This window comes from Chrysochloris asiatica, unplaced genomic scaffold (assembly GCF_000296735.1).
Source record: "Chrysochloris asiatica unplaced genomic scaffold, ChrAsi1.0 scaffold00027, whole genome shotgun sequence".
NCBI classification, from domain to species: Eukaryota; Metazoa; Chordata; class Mammalia; order Afrosoricida; family Chrysochloridae; genus Chrysochloris; species Chrysochloris asiatica.
The window spans coordinates 18,050,034-18,058,875 of record NW_006408545.1 but is presented as its reverse complement, the minus strand read 5'-3'; positions in this window follow the sequence as shown (position 1 = coordinate 18,058,875).

The window sequence follows — 8,842 nt, the reverse complement described above, 5'->3', positions numbered from 1 at the left end:
ATTACAAACACTGCTATAAAAAGAGTAGATTGTTAGAGTGCCTGACTTAGTGGGAACAAGCAGGCAGGCTAGGGAGAAATGGAATGACCTGTGAATTTACTTCATCCAGAAACCATTCCACACCACTAAACACCTGGGTAACTGCAAATAAGATAAGCTCATCTATTAAAAAAATCATAGGCTTTTAGTTTGATACAAAAAACAAAATCTAACTATATGCTGTATAAAATACACAGTAAAAACAGTGTTTCTGAAAGATTAAACTAAAGAAAAAGCATACATATGTGCACATGTTACATTAAAGATCAACTTAAAGTAAAATATGTACACATATATACATCTATTTGTGAACATATGTGTATATCATTAATCTATATAACCTTCTACTAACTTCACTTTTTCTATGTAGATAGTCATCAAGGGCCATTTATTTCAAGAGCCATTGTCTCTCCACTGCTCAACAATGTTATCTCTATCACCAGTTAAGTTTCCATTTCAAGATTCTCTTCTGATTCATTTCTCAATGTACTCTGTCCTTAACTAGGAACCACACGGACTTGGTAAGGAGTTACAGCACCTAGGATGGACAAATCATCTACCTAGTTATTCTTTAAGCTGGTCTTGACTATTCTTGGTCTTGTCTCCATCTTCCCATCAAGAGTAGAAAATCAAAATGGATTGAGAAGGCTGTCTTAGTTATCTAGAAATACAAGTGAATGGTTTCAATAAACAGAAATTTATTCTCTTATAGTTTGAGAGGCTAGAAGTCCAAATTCAGAATGCCGGCTCTACGGGAAGGCTTTATCTCTCCGGAAAGGTCCTTCAGTAATGTAGGCCCAGCATTCCTAGAGAGCTCTATGTGTTTGGCATCAGTCTTTCCCCGAATCTAGGAACTTTATAATGCAGGGATCCCAGGTCCAAAGGACACACTCTACTGCTGGCTTTTCTTTCTTCTTCGTAGTAGATATCGCTTTCTCTGCTCATTTTTCTGTCCTTTTATCTTTGTAAGATGAAAGATATGCAGGCCACACCCCTGGGGAACTCCCATACATCAGATTAGGGTTTCGATAGGATTAAGGGTACTGCTGTTGTTATTATTGTTCGGTCAGTTCTGATTCATAGCGACCCTATATAGGGTATCCAAGGAGCAGTTGGTGGGTTTGAACCTCCAACCTTGTGATTAACAGTACAGTGCTTATCCTATCATGCCACGCCAGAATTTTAAGGGTATTGCAGCCTATCCTTAATCCTCTTAATTGTTTTTTTACATCAGATCAGTCATGGGGATCATCACATAACCTCTATAATACATCATTACATAACTGCCAAACCACTGAGCATCATGGCCCAACCAAGTTGACACACATTTTGTGGAGACCCAAATTCAATTTATGATAGGGGCCATATGTCTCCAGATAAACAGGGTATAGTTCTATTTCTCTGTGGAAGTTAAGAATATTCCCATGTAATGAATATACGAATATAATTTAAGATGATATTATGAAACAAACAGTAGTAAGAAATACCACTGGTTCACTACAAAGATTTGAGAGGGACAAAAACTTTGTGAACCGTAGGATTTAAATTTCAATAGCTATAAAGCAATGTTAAGAGGGGAAATACACTAAAACTTTTTACCAGAGATGGTGCATTTATTAAAGATTCTCTATTAAGTGGTTCAAGACAATGAATGTTTCATTCAGTTATACATAAGGTCGCTATGAATCAGAATTGATTCAACAGCACCCAACAACATTATGTGGTTCATTAATTATGTGTTCCAGACAGAAAAAAAGGAGTTCAAAATATAAGTTTAACTGAAAGCCCTATTGCCGAGCACATTAAAATATGGTGAAGTCTTTATCCGACAAATTATGTGAAAATGGTGCCACATTGGCATTTTCTATTACAACTGATAAGGACGCAGATATAAATAATAACTCCCCTCACATACTAGTTAGCTATCTTTATCTATGGCATCAGTAAAAATTTGGAGGTGAAAGAAGGCATTATGAATCTGTTGTTGTTGTTAGGCGCCAGCAAGTTCGAGAGTATCTATCCTTTTAGAAAGATAAAGATGATACAATAAGTCTCTTGGAAGCAACATTAAAATACTCAGGAAGAGAATTTATAAAGTAATAAATATTTCCAAGGTGGGTCACATATTTGCTTTCTAGAAAATAATTTCTTTCAACTATCTATATCATTTTACTGGACCAATAAACCACATTCTTATCAATGCAGAAAAGATTGAAGTTGTCAAGGACTTCATTCTTCTTGGATCAACTATCAACACTCATGGAAGCAGCAGTCAAGAAATCAAATGACGTATTGCATTAGGCAAATCTGCTGCACAAAACCTTTTTAAAGCGTTGAAGAGCAAGATGTCAGCTTGAGGATTAAGGTGTGCCTGACCCAAGCCACGGTATTTTCAATAACCTCATATGAATGCAAAAGCTGGATAGTGAATAAGGAAGACCATAGAAGAGTTGATGCTTTTGAGTTATGTGTTGGAGGAGAATACTGAAAGTGCCACGAGCTGCCCAAAGAACCAACAGATCTGTGTTGTAAGAAGTGCAGCCAGAGTGCTCCTTGGAGGCCAGGATGGCCAAACTTCGTCTCTCATACTTTGTACATATTATCAGGAGGGACCAGTCGCTGGAGAAGAATATCACATTTGGTAAGGTGGAGGGTCAGAGATAAAGAGGAAGACCCCCAACGAGATGGATTGGCCAAGTGGCAGCATTGATGGACTCAAGCGTGGCAAAAGTAGTGAGGTTGGCCCAGGATCGGGCAGTGTTTCATTCTGCTGTGCATAAGGTCGCTATGAGTTGGTACCGATCTGATGGCACCCAACAACATCATTTCATTTTACATTTCCCTTCATCATTTGGATAAAGAAAAATAAATACACTGTACAAAAGTGACTCTTTTCTACCAGTACAAATGCTCCAGTGCATTATAAATGGTATCTCCTTCTTCCTTTTTACTATCAACTGGAAATGTTATTCTCTTTTTAAAAACATCCCAGCCACATATCAGCAACCAAAAGACTTCACTTTGTAGTAGACCTCCACCAAGAGTCAACTTGTTCATTACTTTAACATACCTAAAACCAGAACAAGTTTTTCGTCTTCATTCTACGTATTTTGGTATGCTCCTGGCCCATACCAATCTTACCAAGTATTTCTCAGAAGCCTAAACAGCCATCATGCAAAAGTGCTTTCTCTTTCTCAAAAGATGAGACACTTGTGTCATCTGAGCGGGATAACAAGCAAAACACATAAAAAAGGACAGTATGAGAAGAGTGGAGGGGTGTGGAGTCTGGGGGTTCCACAGAACTCCACCAGCCCACTAACAGGGAAGAATACAACGTCTGTTTGGGGGTTTATATACCAGCTAGCCATTATCTTAGAAATCTTCAGTAAAGACAGCACTATGAAAAACTTCCACAAGATTCCTTTGTACAACAGAGCTCTCTGGAACCAAAGTTCAAATAAATCAAGTATCCAGTCTTACTGCTCCTTAACTGGTCTGAGGTACACACTCTGCTGTTATTGTGTCTTTGTTATCTTGGATCTAAGGGTGCTGCTTTAAATAATAGCTAGCTCATCACTTCTGTCTACTATGACACTTCTTATTCTGCCGTTTTCCTCCAATGTACTAGCAGCTCACAAAAGTGTTCTATCATCAGTGACTAAGGTGGGAAAAGGACATACACCTGACGATCAGGTATCAAAAGGAGCAAGGGCAGTTACAGAATTGACAGTAGCAGGGACTACGGGCCACTAGCTACCTACTTCATCCTTGTGCCTCAGATAAACCAGGTAAAACAGCTTTGTGATACATGTTCATGATTCCATTCACTGGGTCCCAAACCTCCTGCTTACCATCAAAAACCAGGTTAAAAGTTGTAAGGTAACTATGACAATAGATGAACCCATTTTTACAGTCAAGAAAGTTCTCTAGATGCGTATTACTTGGTGTGGTCTATGGACCAGTGCTGGCCCATGAGAAGACAATTCAATTGATAGTAAGCATTTGAGATTGCCACAATATCCAAGTGTACGATAAGTAAGTGAGCCTTAAGCAGGATATTGACTATGTTGGGAATTACTGAACTTTCATACAAGTCATGCTCTAAGGGACCATGTATTGGGGAGAAAATACTGGTCCTTTTATGACAGATAGTTGAGAATACTGCTCTAAATTCTTACAGATTGTGTACTAAATTAACTATAACAGTCCAAAACAGTCAACCAAAAACAGTATTTGCAAATTACCATGCAAAAAGAAAAAGAAAAAAATTAGTAGAGAAAATCTTTTAGGCACAGAATACAGGACAATCATTCTAGTTATTTCGTACATGTATTATTTTGCAAACTAGACTATTTCTTTTTCAAAGATAAGTGTTTTTTTGCCTTTTACTATTTCAGTATCCCTCACTACTTCTAAAGGAATCCTGAGAGCGTAGTGGGTTACGAGTTGGACTGCTAACTGAAGCGTTCTGCTCTCGTTTAGATTTACAGCCTCGGAAGCCCTACACAGAGTGGCTGAACCTACTTGAAGGTACACAACCACCACCACCACCACCCCTATTTCTAACTGTGGGGCAATAGATAAGGACTTGGCTGCTAACTGAAAAGCTGGCAGTTTGAAGCCACCGAGACCTGACAATCTGCTCCCATAAAGATTGTTGTTATTAAGTGATGTTAAGTAAATCTGACTCATATATAGTGATCTTGTATAGGCTTTCCAAGGACCCGCTGGTTGAGTTTGAACCACCGAGCTTGTGATTCAAACCAATCTTGTAGTCCAGTACCTTATCCTGCAGCGCTATTTGTGGTTATTGTTGTTGTTAAATGCCGTCAAGTCGATTCCTACCCATAGCAACCCTGTGTAGGGTTTCCAAGGAGCAGCTGATGAGCTTGAACTGATGACCTTACAGTTCACACAGGCTTTGCAGTCCAGCGCATTAACCCACAGTGCCACACCAGGACTCCTCCTATGGAATTGAGCCAAGGAAACCCTATGGGTAGTTCTCTTCTGTCATGTGGGATTTCTGAGTCGAAAACAATTCAACCCCTGAAACAATATTATTTTCAAGATGTTGTTGTTAGGTGCCGTTGAGTCAATACTTACTCATAGCGACACTATGCACAACAGAACGAAACACTGCCTGGTGCTGGGCCAACCTCACAATTGTTGCCACACTTGAGCCCATTGATACTGCAACTTTGCCAATCCATCTCACTGGGGGGCTTCTTTTCTTTGACCCTCTACCTTATCAAACATGATATCCTTCTCTAGTGACTGGTCCATCCTGACAATATGTCCCAAGTATGGGAGATGAAGTTTGGCCATCCAGGCCTCCAAGGAGCACTCTGGCTGTTCTTCATCCAACACAGATCTGTTTGTTCTTTTGGCAGTCCATGGCACTTTCAATATTCTCCTCCAACACCATAACTCAAAAGCATCAATTCTTCCAGGACCCGTAAAATTCACAATTTGAGGAATTTGATTATATCTTGGAGTTGATAAAATTGTTGAAATGTTGACTGGTCAAAATTCAGAATCAGGACTACAGGTAGCACTGCTGAGATGGTTGAAGTTAATATTGAACTTGTTATAGGGCCATCACTGCATTATGAACTAGGAATTGCTTTAAACTAAGAAGCCAACATAGGAACATGTCACAAGTGAGTAATTCACAATGCGAACTGGATTCTCTTTCATTACAACCCTAGAGCGCTCAGTGAGCTGCATTGATGAAGTGGATGTTATCATGGGAATCTATTACTTTCTATGAGGTTAGGTGGCTACACATAGTAGTGTGATGAAGAGAATTTTTTTAACCACTGAAATAAACTGACTTATTCATGTTCTCTTAAGGAAGATTTCCCCATCTCATCTCACCAACAAAGACCAAATAGAAACCTGACCTTTTCAGTCGACAATGCATCTCATTTTAACTGTTTAAGTATTTCCCCACACAGAAGTTCATAAGTACCTGATTCTGCAAAGGGCCTGATTCAGATATCTAAATTCACAGTTCCAAGTGGCCTTCCTGGTCTTCTACACTAAAGGGAGGGCCATAAGGCCTGGGATAGGGATATCAGGGTAGATGGATGTAACTGAATATCTCGAACTCCCGGATCATCCCAAACTCTCAGGATTAAGTAGCAGCGTCCATCCCTATTTCTTCCTTAGCAGGAACACAGCAGCCTATTTTTGCCTGAGCCAGATGGTTCACAAGATAAGGCATGCCCTCCACAAGCTTTGCCGTCATTTTTCCTCACTGTTTCTACAGCAATAACTGGGGCCAAGCGTCAGTGCAACCCAACTGGTGAAGCAGTACTTTAGGAAGAAAGGTAGTGTTCAGCCACAGAGCTGCAGGACCTAGCACTATATCCTAGTAGAAATCAAGACCGTATGCCTCAGAATACATCTTGAGGGTAAAGGGAATGTAGACTGAGTAAGAGTTTATTGATACGTGGGCTCTCTCTAATGACTCATGGTTCAACATCCTGGTAAAGACACCTGGATCCAATCCTAATACACTGCTGGGACAGTACCTTGATGCTGGTAAAAAAAAAAAAAAAAAGGTTATGTTTAAAATTCGATTAAGGAGACTTGGTGGTGGTGTGGGCTAGGTGTTGGGCTGCTAAATACAAGGTTGATGGTTCAAACCCATCAACCTCTCCACAGGAGAAAGACGAGGCTGTCTGCTCCCATAAAGATTTACAGTCTTGGAAACCCTACATAGGGTTGCTGTTAGTCACAATTGACTTGGTGGCAGTGTGTATGTTTTTTTGGTAGTCTATGTGGTGTACAATAACATGAAATAATTTGTAATATTGTGAGAATTACCAAAATGTGACACAGTATGAGAGATGATAAGAAGTGAGCACATGCTGTAGGAAAAGGGTACCAATAGGCTTGTACGACTCTGCTTTGCCGCAAGCTGTCAATTTGCAAGGAACACAGTATTTACAAAGCACAATAAAACAAAGCACACAAAAAAACCGAGGTCTGCCTAGAATACAAAGGAGTCTTGTTGTTCTACAGTATGAATGATACGACATCAATCAGATCTGGTGAGCAGAAAGTGACAAGTGTTCTGGGTGTCCTCATACAACACATAAGCAATTTAATGTGGGAGATTCATTTACAAGGACTCAGGAACCTGTCAAATCTTCAAACAGTTGGTTTTCATTATGAAATGGAACCGAACTAGATATTTTTCCCAGTTCAAAGATCCAAGTCAAATGTAAAATGTTAGAACTGACAGGGCCATCTTTTGAGACGGTAATGAAAAGTTGTAAACTATGAAAGAAAATTAAAATTATATATTTCTTTGAGAAATGGTACTTTCTTAATTTTGATTTTTCAATATAATCTCTAACATCATAATGCCTGCCTATATTATGTTGTGTACTTACATGATTAAAAATGATCGAATTTATAAAAACTTCAATAGTATTTTTTTGCAGTTGGATTTTCTTACATGCAGTATTCATTATCAGTTGGCATTTTCTGTAGGAATTTGAATTGTGAATCCTACGATAGACCCATTTCTTGGTATTTTGACTCCTTATTACTTCATGTTTTATATTGTAATGATAATTGGGATCATGAGAGTCACAGCTAGTCTTATAATTTCTCTATTTTCTGAAGTTCATTTAATAACTGATTTTACCACCCACTCTTTGTTACTGAATAGAGGAACAGCTGTCTCAAATGCTTGGTCAACTAAGTGGACTGATATCATTTTGAGTCAAAGATTTCTGGAGTCAAGAGCTCCTGATCTTTCAGTCACTTCACTGTAAAAGCTCTGGCCTCTGATTTCTCCCTTGGTCACACTCAGGAGACAAAATGTTGGAGCTACAGGGATAACAAAAGAGGAGAACCTGGGAAAGTCCTGGCTACCTCCTAGGCTCAGAGCTGCTATCTACACGTATCTTTCTGGTTAAAAATAATAAATCTCATCATGATGTAAGGTGCTGGTAATTGCTACTTCATTAGACCACTACTAGTCCACTTGAGTGATTGGGATTGTTAACTTTTGAATTCTGAAATGGCTTAAAGAGGAAAAGTCTAGCCACATTGGCTTGGTGGTGGTGGTGGTTATGTGCCATGGTGTTGGTTCTGACTCATAGCGACCCTGCACAGGGTTTCTTTACGGTGGCAGAAAGCCTCATCTTTCTCTCGTGGAACAGCTGGTAGTTTCTAACTGCTGACCTTGTGGTTCGCAGCTCGATTCGTAACCACTACATTACCAGAGCTCCTTAGCCACATTGGTTTAGAGGAGAAGAAATTGGGAAAATACTATGAGCAGAATATAGCTTCTCAGCAAACAGGCAGGAGTAGGAGGAAGAGGAGGCTGATTTCAAAAGATCTCTATAGGAAGACACCGCCCGCCCCCACCCCCCATGATATGGATAGGCACAGTGACAGCAACAATGGGATTAAACATAACAACAATTGTGAGAGTGGTGCAGGACCACACATTGTTTCCTTCTGCTGCGTACAGGGTCTCTATGAGTTGGAAACAACTTGAGGACACCTAACAACTATGTTGTTGTTGTTAAGTGCCGTCGAGTCGGGTCCGACCCATAGCGACCCTGTACAGGGTTTCCGAGGATGTAAGTATGCATTTATGTATGACCCCTGTCTAGACCATACCTGACACCCCCAGGACAAGGGTATCTCCCAAGCTAGGAAATCCATTCATTTAACTGATATATATTTAGTACCTACCATGTGGCTTTGTGCTCCCGTAAAGATTTATGTAACACAGAATACCGAGCCAAGCAGGCACAGGGGATGGTGCTAGAACTCT